This window comes from Chrysochloris asiatica, unplaced genomic scaffold (genome assembly GCF_000296735.1).
Source record: "Chrysochloris asiatica unplaced genomic scaffold, ChrAsi1.0 scaffold00068, whole genome shotgun sequence".
Classification (NCBI taxonomy): Eukaryota; Metazoa; Chordata; class Mammalia; order Afrosoricida; family Chrysochloridae; genus Chrysochloris; species Chrysochloris asiatica.
This window is the reverse complement of record NW_006408586.1, coordinates 12131257-12149923: the sequence shown is the minus strand read 5'-3', so window position 1 is coordinate 12149923 and position 18667 is coordinate 12131257. Positions and strand designations below refer to the sequence as shown.

Sequence of the window (18667 nt, the reverse complement as noted above, 5' to 3'; positions counted from 1 at the left end):
AGAAACCCTATATAGGGGTGCTATGGGTCAGAACCAACTTGATGGCACTGAACAACAATTCATTGAAGAGACTATCTCTTCCAAATTTAATGTGTTTTGGCCCTTTGTCAAAGATCAGTTGACTGTATGTGGTTGGGTTTACTTCTGGGTTCTCAATTCTGTTGCATTGGTCTATGTATCTTTCATTGTACCAGTACCAAGCTGTTTTGAGCACTGTGGGTGTGTAGTAGATTTTGTGATTAAGGAGTGAGAGGTCTCCAACCTTGTTCTACCTCTTAAGCCATTCTTTGCTTATCCATCTTTTTTTCCTTTCCATATGAAGTTTGTGATAATTTTTTCCATCTCTTGAAAGATGCTGGAATCTGGATTGGAATTGTGTTATATCTATAATTTGTTTTCAATGATAATTGGGCATTTTCACAATGATAATTCTTCCTATCCTTGAGCATGGTAAATTCTTCCATTTTTGTATATCTCTTTTGGTTTCTTATACAAGTGTTTTATCATTTTCTCTATATAAATCTTTTGGTTTTAGATTTATTTCTAGTATTTCACCCTTTGGTTTCTTGTAGTAGTGTTTTATAGTTTGTTCTGTTTCTCTAGTTAGATTTATTCCTAAGTATTTCAACTTTTGGGTGGCTATTGAAAATTGTGTTGTTTTCCTAATTTCCTTTTCTGAGCTATCTTTAGTAGTGCTTAAGAATCCAACTGATTTTTGTACCTTGATCTTGTACCCTGCCACTTCGCTGAATCTTTCTGAGTTCCAATAATTTTCTTGTCAATTCTTTGGGATTTTCTATGTATAAAATCATATCCAGGGGAGTAGTTAATCTTACAATCCAGAAACAGAGCACCCTAGGACCATTAAGGGAGAAGAGCACAAGCAGAATATGGGACCCTATCCAGAGAAGCAGTGACACCAGAGATGGAGGCAGAGATGGGGACATGGAGAGAGGGACCAGCTGAGGACTCTAGATCCATGTGAAGACAGGGATTGTTATATTTGATTCCCCCGTTTGATTGACAAGATCTGCAGCAGCTGCAGCCCTTCTGCCTTATCCCAGATTAGATGATGTTCCAAACCAAAGATACTTTTCATTTTCACTCCTGCTGATGATTCTGTCTAAACCATTTAAAGCACCAGATGCAACAAACAAGATAGTTGTTGAACCAATTTGTACTGTTTCTCTAAGTAGCTTGTGAGAATTCTTTTCTGGAACATTGACTATCTACCTTTAAGTAATTTTAGTAATCCTTGCTGAATGCCTTCTCCACCTACATCCTGTAACTGATGAATGCCTGGCACACTGTCAATCTTATCCACTTCATACAGAAAGACAATTCCTTGTTGTGCTTTTTTTGCATTATAATTGGTATCTTGGAGCAACTTGGCAATCACAGATTCAACATCTTCACCTACATATCCAGTTTGAGTTAGTCATACAATCACTGATAGCAAAAGGAACATCAAGGCATTCAGCTAGTGTATGTGCCAACAGACTTTTACCTGACCCAGTTGGTCCAAGCAGCAAAATATTACTTTTTTTCAAGTTTTATCTCATCATGAGAAGAATCCACCACTTCTCCTCACTTTTCCTGAGGTACTTGTTGATTTACTTACCTGTTGCTGCATTGATGCCCCTAATGCATTAGTAGGGGGACTAATTCCAGCAATCTTAAGCAATTTTGTAAATCTGAACTCATCCTCCTGTCTTCTGATTTCTAACTCTCTAGGTATTAACGATGTCTGCTTCTCAATCTCTGCTTGCTGTCTCAGATTAGCTGGGATATTATTACATATTCTCTTGCAGTGATCACACACAGCTACTGAAAACACCTTCTTAGGAAATGACTGACCAATAACATGTCGAAGTAGTTATAAATCTTCTTGGGTGGCGGAAGTGGCGTCTGTTGAAATGCCAATTTTATAGCTTCTGCTGCTGATTCGGATTCTTTAATGATACTTTTGAGTCTGCTTCAGCTAGCATGACAACAAAATGATGACATTTTTCACACTTCACAAAACGGGTGGATGACACGAAGGTCGCTACATGTGTGCACAAGTCACCACATTTTGTTAGGACAGCACAGCTGGTTTTCACCTTTTCCAGAATTCCCAGAGCCTAATTTGTTACTACTTCCATCATTTACTGATTTCTTATTCCCATCTCCAGAGCCGTCTTTACTTAGCCCATTTTTGAGGAGGAGTGGCCTGGTTTTTCTGTAAAGGTTCTAAACAGAGGGCTTCGCAGAATCTGAGTTTCAAAGGTCCCAAATCTTCCTAAAACTAGTATATGAATGCGATCACTAGAAATACGTCTCTGCACCGAGGCAGGAGAGGAAGTTATGAGCCCCGCAGCGACCACGCCTCAAGTACAAGGATTGCAGCCAGACTTCTCTGCTGGGCCTCCACTAGAGCTTCATCCGCTATTGCCCTCCAGGATTCAGCATCTGGGCTCTTAGGTCATGATGACTTGGTTCCCCAGCCCTCCTGGTGGCCTTAGGCCTTAGGCTGTTGTGCTCTTCTGTGCCACAAAGCTGTCAACCCACTAGGGTGAATACCTAAACCCGCCCCCTCTTTTCCTCCCTCACCCCCAGTCCATACCACCCAGTAGTGTGAGCATGAAAGCCAGGAGCTTGTTAGGACTTTTTTAATCACATGATTAATTTCTTTGTTTTTTATAGGTCAAGTTTTCTACTTCACTCTGAGCTAGTTTAGGTAGGCCTGGTTTTACTCAATGTTTACCCATTTGTTTTAGATTTCCAAATTTACTGGAGTAGAACTATATCATAGTATTCTGTTATTATCCTTTTTATTTATGTTACTTCTGTTGTGAAGTTATCCATATAATTTCTTATACATGTTACTTGAATCTTCTCACCCTTTTGTTTTGTTAGATTTTCCAGTGGTTTGTCAATTTTATTAATCCTTTCCAAGAATCAACTTTTTGTCTTGTTGATTCTTTCTATTGTTTTCCTGAATTCTAATTCATTTATGTCTTCTGTAATCTTTATTATTTGTTTTCTTCAGGTGACTGTAGGCTTACTTTGCTGGTCTTCTTCTAATTTTTGAAGATGATGTGTTAATATGTTAATTTTGGTTCTTCTTTTTGGATGTGAGTTTATTACTATAAATTGCTCTGTAAGCACTGCTTTTGCTGTGTTCCAAAGTTTTTGTATATTGTCTTTTCACTCTCTCTTGCTCCTAGGAATATTTTTATTCATTTTTTTTTATTTGTTCTCTTACCCAGTAGCTTTTAAGCAGGATGTTTATTCAGTTTCTATGCATTTGATTTTGCTTTCTTGATCTCCCTATTGTTGATTTCTAATTTTATACCACTATGATCGGAGAAAATTATTAGTGATATCTTGATGTTTTTAAATGTATTGAGACTTCTTTTGTGGTCAAACATATGGTCTATTCTGGAGAATGTGTGTACTGGAAAAGAATGTGTATTGTACTGTTGTTGGGTTGAATATTCTGTTAAATCTATGAAGTCAAGTTGGTTGATTGTGTTTGTTAGTTCTTTTTGTCTTTGTTGAATTTCTTTCTGGCTGTTCAGTCCTTTTTTGAAAGCGATGTATTAAAATCTCCTATTGTTATTGTAGGGTTGTCTATTTCTTCAATTCTATTAGCGTTTGATTTATGTACTTTGAGGCTCTTTCAATGGTAGCATAGATGTTTCTTACTGTTATATCCTTTTGTTCAACTGATCCTTTAATCATGAGCTAATGTCCTTCTGTGTCTCTTATGCTGTTTTTTTTCCATAAAGTCTATTTATCAGAAATTTATATTGCCACTTCTGCTCACTTTTGATTGCCATTGGCTTGATACATTTTTCCATCCTTTAATTTTTAATCTATGTTTGTCTTTTGTGTTTAAAGTGTTTTTCTTGTAGACAGCATATTGAAGGATCCAGTTTTCTTATCCATTCTGCTTCTCTCTCTTGACTTGTACATTTAATCCATTGATGTTCAGCATAATTATCTATAGGTATGAGTTACAGTCATTTTGCTGTGTGTGTTTTCTGTAGTGCTGATGCTTTCTTTGTTCCACATGTTTCCTGTGCTGAGTTCATTTTTTGTGTGCTTTTCTTGTCAATTTCTTCGTAGTTTTAATGCTTACAAAATCTTCATGGATTTTCCTTTTCTTGGTTTGCCATGAAGGAGTATTAAGTTTCTTTGAGGTTACCCTGTAATTTATTAATTTATTCTTCATTTTAAAACAGTTTGTTTTATCTGAAAATCTATTTGACTTCCTTGCCATTTGAAATTCTGTAACTCCTCTTTTCCTTCTTTTCGCTTTATTTTAGATGGATATCAGTGATTCCCTATTTTCAGTCATTTAATTTTGTTTCACTCTGGGTATTTCTATATCTGGATTGAATACTAGGTGGTGTAGCCTTGTTTGTCAAACTCTGGTTTTGTTGATTCTTAGTTTAAAGGACTCCCTTTAGTACTTTTTGTAAAATTAGCTTGGTTTTTACAAATTATTTTTTCTTTATCTGGAAATGTTCTAACTTCACTGCCATATCTAATGGACAGTTTTGCTGGATATACGATTTGGGGTTGGCAGTTTTTTTCTTTTGTAGTTTTGTATATGTCTCCCCATTGCCTTCTTGCCTGCGTGGCTTCTGCTGAAAAATCAGAGATTAATCTTATTGGATTTACTTCATAGATAACATTTTGTTTTTCCCAAACTACTTTCAGGATTCTTTCCTTGTCTTTGATTATGGAAGTTTGATTATTTTATGTCTTGGAGATTTTCTTTTGGGATCTACCCTGTTTGGGGTTTGTTCAGTTTCTTGAATGCTTATCTTCTCACTTTTCATTATGTTAGGGAAATTTTCTCCCAGCAGCTCTTTGACCATCTTTCCTATACTTTTCTTTGTCTCTTCCTGTGTTAGAAATCAGATCACCTGTAGGTCATTCCTCTTCATTTTGTCTCACCTGAATATTCAGATGTTTTCATTCTTTTTTTTCTGATCTTCTATCTTACTAGTATTGAGAGAGTTAACTTCAAACTTATTAATTAGGTTTTCTATTGATTATAATCTTCTCCTTTGCCCTTTCATTATATTGTCCATTTCTGATATCTTAATCCTGACCTTCTGGATTTCTGTTTGAAAGTTTTGTACTGTTTCCAATCCTTAATCTGTTTTGTTTTGATTGTTACTTTGATGCTTTTCTAAATTCTTCTTTGTTTTCCTTGACCTTTCTGGAAATTGTTTAGCAGTACCTAAATATCATTCTCCTGAATTCTTTTTCAAGTAGTTCCAGTACCTCTTTCCCTCAAAAGGAATTTCTAACTCTGCCTCTTGGTCTCTTGTGTGCATTACTCTGTATTGTTTCTTCATGTGAATAGAAGCTGTCTGATGCTTTTGAGGCCTTTTGGTATTTCTTTATTGTATTAAGTTTATGAATGTTTATTGGTGTATTCTTAGGCACACACCAGTGCCTCCTTGTTGGTGTGATCAAGAGATGAGCTTGTGCACCATACTCTGTTCGCTCTTTGTTATTTATGCAATTCAGTTCAGGGTGGATTTGACTAATGTTGGTTGTTATAATTGATCTTGTTTATAACCAAGTGGTGGAGCTGAAGAGGGTATGGCTGTGGCTAGGCTGTATGACCACAGTTATTGTCTCTTGTTGGGTGAGGCAAAAAGAGAAAACACACCCATAAGAAAGATGGAAAACAAATCAGCAAACAACAGTGGAAAAATAAAATAATAATGAAGCAGAAAGAAGCAAAACAAAAACAAAACCTGGCTACTGCTTTGATCATCAAAAAGCAATATGACTCTGCACCACCTACCTTCACAGCTGCCCCCAACAGTTAAGATGGTCCCACTGCATATGCCTGGCCCACTCAGACAACCAGTCTTTGTTTTCTTTTTTCTTTCTTTCTTTCTTTCTCTTTCTTGCATCCTTCCTTCTTTCCTTCCTTCCTTCCTGCCTTCCTTCCTGCCTTCCTTCCTTCCTTCCTTCTTTCCTTCCTTCCTTTCTTCCCTCTCCCTCCCTCCCTCCCTCCCTCCCTTCTTTTCTCTTCTCTTTTCTTTTCTTTTTTCCCTCCATCTTCTCTACCACATCCATCTGTTCAGCCACTCTCCCTAGTTAGCCAGAGTCAATTTTGCAGACTTGGAGCAGGACCTGTCTAAGTGGGGTTATTGCAGATAGCTCCTCTGTCTTCAACAGGCCTCACAACATGGCTCAGACCACCCAGAAAGGAATGCTTCCCTGGGTGTGTATGCTGGTGGAGGCCAGCCACAATGCTAGTCACCAGAGGAGTGTGGGGAACCAGAGGGGTTAAAAATCGCACCTCTGTCTTTGTGAGCCACAGTTGGGGTTTTGCAATGTGACTATGTTTTCTTGTCTCTGAAGTCACTCACAAACACTCCAGATGACTGTGGCATGTCCCATTGGCAGCCACAGTTCAGCAGTCTCCTTCTTTACTGCTGTGTTTGCTCAACTTTTTCTTCCAGTAAGCACTTGATCTAATTCTCTATCTCTATCTAAGTCATCTGAAACTCAGATTTCCAGGACCCTCCTCTTACCCAGTTTTATATATTCTTGCTGCACTGGGTCCACACAGCCTTTCTTCCTAGTCCATCAACTTGCCTTGCCTCCCTGGGATTCTTTTTCAGAAGTAGACTGACTGCCAGATCCTTCTTTCTGGTCTACCTTAATCTGGAAGATCCACTGAAGTCTGTCTATTATGTATAACTCTGGTGGTATTTAAAATAACAGAGGAATAGCTTGCATTGTCACAGCAACACACAAGCCACTATAGTTTGACAAAAATGATAGACAAATCATGAATGAAGAAGATTGGTTATCTTTATAATTTATCCATATTTAATTTTATACCTGGATCTTACTTATAGTCAGTTCTCCTCAGAATAAGTTAAATACTTTCACAAAAACAGTTGCTAACCTTTTAAAAAAGAAAAAAACAAAACAAAACTGTTGCCATACACTGGATTCCAACTCATGGTGATCGAGGTGTTTCAGTATAGAATTGTGAGTCATAATGTTTTCAATGGATGTGATTTATTTGATCACCAGACCTTTCTTGCAAAAAGCCTCAGGTAAATTTGAGGCCAGCCTTTCAGTTAGTAGCTGATTCTCAATTGTTTATACCACCCAGAACTCTAGTTTGGCTTAACTAAGGAAAAAAGCTTGAGGAGTGAGGTTTGTTTGCTTTGTTTTGTCCCACAAACACAGGATTATATGGGTTTAGGTCTGACTATTTTAACTTTACTGTGGCACAGGAAGGGATCCCTGTGTAACACAAACAATATTAACTGAATGGTTGGCAGTTTTATCCCACCTAGGGGCACCTCAGAAGGAATACCTGGCAATCTGCTTCCAGAAAGTCACAGCCTTGAAGCACAATTCTATTCTGAAATACATGCAGGCACTGTGAATAAAAATCAGATGACAGCAGCTGGTACTAGCGACACCTGATAGAAACTCTGGCTCTTTTCATTTCCTTCCTATTTGTCTTTGAGTTTTTGTTGTTGTTATTTATTTGTTTGTTTGCTGTTGTTGTTTGGCCAGCATTTTAACTATCTGAAGAAAAACCTACTTTATCTTTATCCAGAAGCACCAGATGACTACTAACAGGTCACATAAATTTAACGTTTCAGCTTTTTCTCCCCCTCTAATAGGGAATTATATGAGCTATCCAAGTAGTATTGGGAAAGCACTTTGAGCTATGATGTTTTCATGCTCTTTTTAAGCCAAGTACATCAAAAAAGATATCTGCTCTTTATTGCAGGTTTATGTAGTTTATCCAGCGAATATTTTGTAATACTACTCTATGCAATGTGCTGTGCTGTGGGTCATAGATTCTAGAGAGCTCAAGTAGTTCACAAAAACCTAAGGATTTATATTTTAGTTTTATGAATCACAATAACTTATGAAATGTATACAGAAGTAAACTAATTGCATACAATGATTGGCAAGAAAAATCTCTGTATATGCATTCTATAAGAGATATTGAATCTGCAGAGAAGAACATTGTAAATTAATTAATAAAATGCCCCAAGTCTTCATTCCTCTATTATTGCTCTTTGCGATGTAACTATCACTCCTCCTTTTCAAAAGTAGAGTCCATTTTTTTACAACTTAAATCTGGAATACCTTTGTAACTTATTGTAGCCAAAATAAAATGCCAGAAACATCCATGTCCACGTTCTAAACTTAGGCCTCAGTAAACTTTGATCACTTCTGCTCTCCTTGGAACCCTACCACTAGCATATGAACAAGCTTAGGTTAGACAACTAGATGGTGAGCTCTATCTGGCCCATTCACCTCTATCATTGTAATCAGCAACTAGCAAACACAGCCAGATAGGAGTAAGACTATTCTAGAACAAACAGCTCCAGTTGATCTGGTAGATTTCTACAGATTCTTGAGTGAGCCCAGCTAAGATCAATTGAGGCTGGTCCAGATCACTAAAACTGTCCAGTTAGCCCATAGATACATGGACAATAATACAAATTTATTCTTTTGTGTCATTGAGGTTTAGATGGGTTATTACAGATTTGCAGAACAATGCATAACTGATATAGGATAAAGGACATAGGACTTGCAAATGTATGAGGAGCTTTAGCTATTTCTACTAATAGCATGCAATTACATCTGCTTGGAGTGGTATATATATCAAATGTTTAAATCAGAATAAATGAAATTTTACACAGAGTATGAGGTGAAAAATATTTCTTGAGAGAAAAATGCATTTAAACAAATATTTATTTCTTACCTCTTAATGTAGTGTTAAAGCTCCAGAGAATGCATGGAATCCACTGTAGGATATGCACTGGACTGTAAAGGTCAGTGTGAGCTGCAAGGTCAGTGGTTCAGACTCACCAGCCACTCCTTGTAATCTCTATACAGAGTGACTATGAGTTGGGATCAACCTCGATGACACTTAACAGCAACAATAAAGGAAATGAGTAGATTTCAGGAGGAAACCAGAAGGCTCTGGTAATACTCCAGATACACTGTGATGAGATTTTAAACAGAGTTAATGGCAGCAAGAAGAGAAGAGAAAGGACAAATCAATTTAGCCCTATTAAATGTGCTAACCTGGATTTCCACTCAATACCACACCTTAGAAATATGTATAGTAACAACCCTTGACAAGAAAGTCTCAAGAAGCTAAGAAAAAGACACATATTGTCAGCTTCCATGATGTTACATGAAAAGTTCAAGAAGTAGACTGAGCACTGATTGGAAGGAGAAACAGAATGAGATCAGCAAGAAAAAGAAATTTGTAGATCAGCTAGGCCCTGTCAAACAGCACAGAGCAACATAATCATGTTAGGATGGTCTCAAACAACCCAGAGTGAGAAACCCAGGAAAGTAACCACAAAGAGAGCATCGTGGTGACAGAGATCTGTGCAAACATCCCTTGAAAAATGCAAGCTGGGCAAGACATAGCCAGGAATACTTCCTAAGGCAGACAAAGCACAGGAGTATTATAGTTTTGAACCAGAGAATCATAGGGGAAGTGCCTCTAGATAAAATTAAATAGACTGAGTCATCAAAGGCTTAGAGAAGAAAAAACTGTAGGCAAAGAGTACATACTTTCAGAGAAGTAAAGAAGTCAGCAGTTCAAACCAACCAGTCATTCTAGGAAACCCAATACAGGGTTGCTATGAGTCAGAACCAACTTTATGGCACTTAGCAACAACAACAGCAAAGAAGAAGAACAGAGGGGCCCCTCTGGTGAGTGCAAGAAGGAAGGGGGCCATGTTTTAGTGCAGAACTACTTGTCAGTGAAGGTGCCAAGTCATACCAGAGCCACCCAGTGAAAAGTTGACCCAAAACTTGGTCCATTGCAAGCAGTTCCCCCACCTGCCATCTATATTAATGTGTGGTACTTTGAATATTCTTCTCTAATACCACAGTTCAGATGCATCAAATCTTCACACACATATTGTTGTTGTTGTTAAGTGCCGTCGAGTCGGTTCCAACCCATAGCGACCCTGTACAAGGTTTCTGAGACTATAAATCTTTACGGGAGCAGAATGCCTCATCTTTCTCCCATGGAGCGGCTGGTAGTTTCGAACTGCTGGCCTTAAGGTTCGCAGCCCGATTCATAACCACTATGCTACCAGAGCTCCTGGGTCTATGTACAGGTTCCTAATGAGCACAATTAAAGGTTCTAGAATTCTAATTCTTCACAATGTTATCTATAATGTTTTGTGGTAAATGCCATTGAGTGAGTTCCTATTCATAATGACCCTGTATAAGGTTTCCAAGGAGTAGTTGGTGGGTTTAAGCCATGGACTTTACAATTAGCAGTTGAGGGCGTATTGTACAGTGCCACACCAGGAGCTCTGGACTGCATAGTTGGATTGGACTGCAAGATTGGTGGTTCAAGCTCACCAGTCACTTCTTGGAAACCTTATAAAGGTTGCTACTAGTCAGAACTGGCTCAGTGACACTGAACAACAACAACAGACACCAGGATAGATTGTTATGGTCCCACAATCAAATGCCTTTGCATAGTCAATAAAAACTGCTGCTTTCATGAGTGTTGATGGTTGATCCAAGCAAAATGAAGTAATTGACAACTTCAATCTTTTCTCCATTTATCTTGATGTTATTTATTGGTCCAGTGGTGAGAATTTTTTGTTTTCTTTAGATTGAGGTGCAACCCATACTGAAGGCTGTGGACTTTGATCTTCATCAATAAGTATTTTAAGTCCTCTTGCCTTTCAGCAAGTAAGGTTGTATCATCTGCCTATTGCAGGTTGTTAATGAGTCTTCCTCCAATCTTGATGCCATGGTTTTTTCTTCATATAATCCAGCTTCTTGTTCAGCATACAGATTGAATAAGTATGGTGAAAGAATGGCGCAAAACTTTCCTGATTTAAAAACATTTGATGTTCCCTTGCTCTGTTGGAACAACTGCCTCTTAGTCTACATATAGGTTCCTCATGAGCACAATTAAGTGTTCTGGAATACTCATACTTCACAAAGTTGTCCATAGCTTGTCATGACCCATATAAATGAAAGCCTTTGCATAATCAATAAAGAACAAGTAAACATCTTTCTGGAATTCTCTGCTTTCAGCCAAAATCCATCTGACATCAGCAATGATATCCCTCGTCCCATGTCCTCTCCTCAATCTGGCTTGAACCACTGGAAGTTCTCTGTCAATGTATGGTTACAGAGATATCAGTAAAACTTTACTCGCATAGAATATCAGTGATATTGTATGATATTGTATGATTTCCAGTCATCTTTATAGGTGTATGGATATTATCATATCACAGATTGAGACAGCATTGCACTTTAAGATAGATCCTTAAATGCTCTTTTTGATAAACAATGTGATACCATTCCTCTTCAATTTGTTGTTCTCAGGAAAAAAAAAAACAACTGTATGACTGCCTGATTCAAAATGGCCAATAATTGTGCACAATTCACTAATACTTAGGATATCAATGTTTACACATTCTATTTCAATTTTTATGACTTCCAGTTTTCCTGGACTCATACATGCATGTTCTGATTATTAATGGATGTTTGCAGTTGTTTCTTCTCATTCTGAATCATGCCTCATCAGCAAATAAAGTCCTGAAAGCTTTGCTCCATCCATATCATTAAGGTCACCTCAACTTTGAGGAGGCAGCTTTTTCCCAGTCATATTTTAAGTATCTTCCAACAGGAAGGGCTCATGTTCTGGTACTATATGTGACAATTTCTCTTGCTATTTATAAAGTTGCCAGAGGCTAACCATTCAGAAGTGGTCATCTTCTCCTTTCTAGCTTGTCTAAGTCTGTAAGCTCTGCTGGAAACTGTCCACCATTGATGACCCTGCTGGCATTGAAAATACTAGCGGCATAGCTTCACGCATTAACAGCAACCCACAAACCACCACAGTAAGACAACTTGACAAATGAGTGGAGGACAAAAGGGATAGATGGAATGAATTTGAAGATATTGAGTACAGATAAATATGATAATTTGGGAAAATTAAAGAAAATATCATACTGGATCTTAGAAGATGCAGAAGCCAATGGGTATGTTTCAACATGGTGCAAGGAAGGATACAGCACAGGGAAAAGAGATTAGTGATGCTGGAGGGAGAGTGAATTAAGACATAACACCTGGGTCTCAAAATGGAGTATCCACAATGAAAAAGACACTTTTTACTCTCACAATATATATATATTAAACAAATGATAAAAGGACATGTAAAGAGGGAAACAGATAAAAGTAAAATAAAGCTCATATAGGATTGTCTCTAACTTCTTGCTAAAGAAGAGAATCTGTCCACTTCAAAGTGAGAGGAAAGATGGGCTCTCAATTTGGAAGTGAGTAAAGGCTTATTATAGCTCTTGTGCAGACTGTGTTAGAGGATCAACAAGAGATTAATGAAAGGATTAAGAAGCAATTAAAGTCAGGCAGCGTGAATTGGTAGTAAGCCAAGTCTGCAGAGTTTTGCTTGAAATCTGTCACTGATGCTGGTAGCAGCTAGAAGAGAAGCTGGATTGATGGCAGATCGGTGGCTCATAGAAAGCACAGCATACATCACTACGTATGAGACCTGAATACACCACTCGATTCGAAAAGGACAGCCAAGAAATGGAGATTTTAACAACAGATGGCAAATGTACTCTCAGCCATCTATGACACTGGTAAATTTTGAAAAATTCAACCCATAGAAAACAGAAAATACTCTGAAGTATTTTAATCACAGCTTCTTTTAGTATTGCCCATAATAGTCCAGCCAATTTCCTTAGACCAGTACTTTGCAATGCCCCAAATCCTTTATATTTCATTTAAGAATACATCTGAGGAATTGCATTTTCTCAAAATGTTTCACCAGAATTGACATGTTCAAATAGGAATTTGTGTTTAGAGTTTAGCATCCTGTTTTTGTAAATTACTAGTTGCAGTAGAGAAGTTATTTCATCTCTCTAAGTTTCATGTACCTCATCTTAAGTGGGAATGATCTAATTCTCAGTGTGCATCTGAGAAATAAATAAAAGAATTTATGTAATCATGGTTTATGTAAACTATGGCATTTATACAGCATATTTTTAAAATGCTAATTACATTTTTGAATGTTGATGTTGTTAGTTGTCTGCCTGTTGACTCCATCTCATAGTGACTAGATGTATAAAAGAATATGCATTGTTCAGTCCTGTGCTTTCTTAAGTCTGGTTGCTATGTGTGAGTTCATTGTTTCTGACAATATGTCAGTCCATCTCACTCATGGCATCCCTTGCTTTTGCCATCCTCCATTTTACCAACCATGATATTCATTTCTAGTGATTAGTCTTTCCTGATCATGGATGTGTCCAAAGTAAGTAAGCTTATGTCTCAACATTCTTGCATTTACGAAGTAGTTTGGTTATATTTCTGCTGACTGATTTGTTTGTTCTTCTGGTGAGTCACGATATTCTATAATCTTCACCAACACCACTATTATTGTTGTGGTTTTTGTTATTGTTGTTAAGTGCCGTTGAGTCAGTTTCAACTCACAGGAACCCTGTATAGAGTTTCCAAGGAGAGGCTGGTGAGTTTGAACTGACAATCCTGTGGTTCAAACCAACCTTGCAGTCCAGTGTTTTATCCAACAGCACCACACCAGAATTAGAATTTTATTAAATATTCACTTTTATATATAAATTTTGTTTTTTAGAAGAAGATAAATCATATTTATAAAAATTTGAAAATCCAGAAAAGGAAAGATAAAATGGTAAAGATGATCAAGAATTCAACACTCAAGCAACAACTAATGCTAATATTTGGTAATAAATATGTTTTTCTCTAGCTAGAGAGATAGTTGAGAGGCCCTAAGCTTTAATCCCTGCATTTATTTTACAGATGAGAAAACTGAGGTGCAGTGACTATATCTAGTGTCTCTAAGGGAACATAACTAACTAACTCTAGCATGGACAAGAAATGAGGCCTCCTGTCTCAGTACTTTTTCATGGAATGTGATGAGAGAGAGAGAGAGCAATATAGCACTGTCAACACTGCCTGGGTCCATACAAACACAGGTCACACACTACTTTGTGTGCGCAATCATTATTTGTTATTACTTCACACCTATTAAGAAACAGATCAAAATATATATGTAGATCAGCAGAAAGACAACCCTTTTTAATTAAATGGAAAAACACCTTATGCCTATGCCTGTAAAACTACAAAATTCATTTCTCCAACATAGTTTACAAAAACTAGATTTTTCTTTCAAGAAATGTCAATTTTCACCTATCCTTGATAACAAGTAAAGCATGATGACTACAAGTCATCCACTTAGTAAGCATTTAACTCAGTCCTTAGGGCTCTTATCACTCATCACCAGGCCTAAAGGCTGAAAATTAGTCCATGAAAAGTTCAGGAAAAAAATATATTTTTGCATATTGTTAAAGAGCTCAAGGCTAACCCACCGACTTTGAACTTATTTGGCAGTGGGGCGAGACTCAGATGAGCTCTTTGCAGTGAACAAGGAAAAATAAGCAAGAGATACATACTGGAACTACAAAATGATGTTCCCTCAAGATCTGTGTTGTTGTTGTTAACTGCTGTCAATCTGTACAGGGTTTATAAGGAGTGGATGGTGGATTTGTACCACCAACCTTATGGTTAGCAGTTCAGTGCTTATCCTACAGCACTACATATGTTTGAGCTCAATTTTCAGATGACAATTTTGCAGATAAATAACTGCAGCAAATTCTCTTGTACTGACTTAGACATTTGCCCCTTGTTTGCAACAGCAACAAATAAAGATACTTGTAAAAAAAATAGAATTTCTGTCTGCTTATTTTAAAGCAGTCAGAAATAGAGAATTGATAAAAGAGTATAAAAAGTGTTACCCAGGAAACCAACTTAGGGGTATCAACTTCAGCTCAAAATGTATGTTTGCGGGGTATATTTACTGTGGATATACTGAGAGCACTAAAGCCTTTTTGCTGGAAGAAATTTTTCATTTGGTTTAAGAAACAATTATTAGCTACCATTTATGTTGTTGTTGCTAAGCGCTGTCAAATTGGCATCTGACTCCTAGCGACCTTGTATAGAGTCCTGTCAGGGTTTCTGAGGAGCAGCTGGTGAGTTGTAACTGCCGGCCTTAACAGCCCAAACCGACTTTGCAGTTTACCACATCAACCGGCAGCACCACACCAGAAGTGTAATATGTGCCAAACTGAAATCGTTCAACAAACTGATGTGGTACTGGAGGCATTTCTCATCTATGCCAAGAAATTTGGAAGACAGCTACCTGGCCAACTGATTGGAAGAGATCCATATTTGTGCCCATTCCAAAGAGAGGTGACCCAACAGAATGCAAAATCATTGGACAATATCATTGATATCCCATGAAAATAAAGTTTTACTAATGGTAACCAAAAACAGCTGCAGCCATACTTTGACAGGGAACTTCCAGAGGCTCAAGTCAGATTCAGAAGAGGATGTAGAATGAGGGCTATCATTGCTGACATCATATGGATCTTGGCTGAAAGCGGAGAATACCCCAAAGACGTTTACCTGTGCTTTATTGACTACTCAAAGGCTTTTGATTGTGTGGTTCATGACAAGCTATGGACAATATTGTGAAGTATGAGTATTCCAGAACACTTAATTGTGCCCAGGAGGAACCTGTACATAGACCAAGAGGCAGTTGTTCCAACAGAGCAAGGGAACGCTGAATGGTTTAAAATTAGGAAAGGTTTGTGCCAGGGTTCTATTCTTTCACCATACTTATTTAATATGTATACTGAGCAAGTAATCCAAGAAGCTGGCTTATATGAAGAAAAATGTGGCATCAGGATTGGAGAAACACTCATCTCAACCTGAGATATGCAGATGATACAACCTTCCTTGCTACAAGTGAAAAGGACTTAAAATACTAACTGATGAAAATCAAGGACCACAGCCGAGGTATGGGTTGTATCTCAATGTAAAGAAAGCAAATATCCTCACCACTGGACCAATAAACCACATCACTATAAATGTAGAAAAGATTGAAGTTGTCAAAGAGTTCATTTTACTCAAATCAACCATCAAAACTCATGGAAGCAGAAGTCAAAAAATTAAACAACATATTGCATTAGGCAAATCTGCTGCACAAGACCTCTTTAAAGTGTTGAAGAGCAAAGGCATCACTTTGAGGACTAAGGTACACGTGACCCAAGCCATGGTATTTTCAATAACCTCATATGCATGTGAAAGTTAGACATTGAATAATGAAGACCATAGAAGAACTCATGCATCTGAGTTATGGTGTTGGCAGAGAATATTAAAAGTCCCATAGACTGCCAAAAGTAGAAACAGATCTGTGCAGAAAGAAGTGCTCCTTGGAAGCCAGGATGGTCAGACTTCATTTCTTATACTTTGGACATATTTTCAGGAGGTACCAGTCACTGGAGAAGGATATCATGTTTAGTAAAATGGAGGGTTGGAGGAAAAAAGGAAGACTTCCAATGAGATGGATTGGCTCAGTGGCATAAAACATGGGCTCAGGCATAGCAAAGATTGTGAGGTTGGCCCAGGACCTGGCAGTGTTTTGTTCTGTTGTTCATTGGGTCGCTATGAGTTGGTACTGACTTAATGACACCTAACAACCACAGCAATGTGCCAGTCTACCACTTGTCTGTCAGTTTGTCATACAGTGGTGGCTTATGTGTTGCTGTGATGCTAAAAGCTATGATACCATTATTTTCATTACCATCATGGGCACCTATGATGAACAGGTTCAGCAGGACTTCCAGAATATGTGCAGACTAGCAAGAAGAAAAGGCAGATCCACTTCTGAAAGGTTAACCACTGAAAATCTTATGAACAGTTGTGGAACATTATTTTAATATAGTGCCTGAAGATGAACCATTCAGGTTGGAAAGTACTCAATCTATGACTAGGAAATAGATGCCTCCTCAAAGTAGACCTGAATGATGTAGCTTTCTGGGCCTTCATTTGTTGATGGAGCACAACTAAAAATGAAAAGCTGAGGACATACATTAATAATTGGAACATGGTATGTACAAAGTATGAATCTAGGAAAATTGGAAGTCATGAAAAGTTAAATGAAATCCTTAAAGATCCTTATCCTAAGTATCACTGAGCTGGAATGGGCTGGTATTGGCCATTTTGAATGGATCAATCATATTGTTAACTATGCCAAGACAACAAATTGAAGAATTGTGTCACATTCATCATCAAAAGAGTATTTCAGAATCTATCTTGATGTATAATATTTTCTGTGATACAATAATTTCCAAACATCTAAAAGGAAGATCAGTCAATATAGCTGTTGAAATTTAAACACCAATAACTTAAAACAATGACAAAAAAAATTGAAGAATTCTACATGTTTGGTGAGATGGAGGGTCTCAGAGAAAAAGAGGAAGATCCCCAGCGTTATGGATTAGCAAAATGGTAGCATCAATGGGCTCAAGAGTGGCAACAATTGTGAGGTTGGCCCAGGACCGGGCAGTATTTTGTTCTGTTGTGCATAGGGTCACTATGAGTCGGGACCAACTGGATGGCACCTAACAACAACAGCAATAACCAACCTCCTCATTCTGAAATTGATCAAACATGAAATCAAGATGCATTTGTAATTACTGGGAATTAGAATGAGAAAGTTGGAAACAAAAAAGAAGGGTCAGCAGTTGGAAAATATGGCCTTGGTGATAGAAATGATGCTGTAGAACACATGATAGAATTTTGCAGACCGATGACTCAATGACTTATTCATTGCAAATACCTGTTTTCAACAAAATAAACAGTGACTACATAAATGGACCTTATCAAATGGAATACACAGGAATGCAAATGCAAGACTACATCTGTGGAAAGAGATGATGCAGTTGCTCAATGTCATCAGGAAAAACATTTCCAGGGGCTAACTGTGGAACAGATCATCAATTGCTCATATGTAAGTTCACGTTAAAGTTGAACAAATAGAAGACACATCTAAGAAAACCAAAATATTAGGTTGAGTATGTCCCACCTGAATTTAGAGACCTTCTCTAAAACAGATTTGATGCTTTAGAAACTAATGACTGAAGACCAGAAGAGCTGTGGGATGAGAACAAGAACCACACACCTGAATAAATCAAAAGGTAACTAAAAAGACAGGAAAGAAAGAAAGAAAGGACCAAAGAGACTCTAAAACTTGCCCTTGAGCATAAAGAAGCTAGAAAAACTGGAAGAAATTATTAAGTAAAAGATCCAAATAAAATATTTCAAAGGAAAATTCTAGAAGACAAATTAAAGTATTATAGTGAAATGTGAAAAAGACCTGAAGTTAAAAATTGAAAAGAGAAGAACATGCACAGCATTTCTCAAGCTTAAAGAACTGAAGAAAAATTAAAGTCTTGAGTTGCAATATTGGAGAATTCTATGGGCACAATGTTGAATGATGCAGGAAGCATCAAAAGAAAATGAAATGAATACACAGTCACTGTACCAAAAAGAATTAGTCAATGCTTAACCATTTCAAGAGGTAGTATATGATCAAGAACCAGTGGTACTGAAGGAAGAAGTCCAAGTGTCACTGAAAGCATTGGTGAAAAACAAGGCTCCAGGAGTTGCTGGATTTTAAATTGAAATGTTTCAACAAACAGATGCAGTGCTGAAAGCACTCACTAATCTATGCCAAGAAATTTGGAAGACAGATACCTGGCCAATTGAC

The 18667-nt window shown here is 37.5% G+C and overlaps 1 pseudogene; it reads right to left on the bottom strand.

Annotated features, from left to right (window-relative positions):
- Positions 1 to 971: 971 nt before the first annotated feature.
- LOC102819629 overlaps positions 972 to 18667 on the bottom strand; it is a 24242-nt pseudogene continuing 6546 nt past the window's right edge.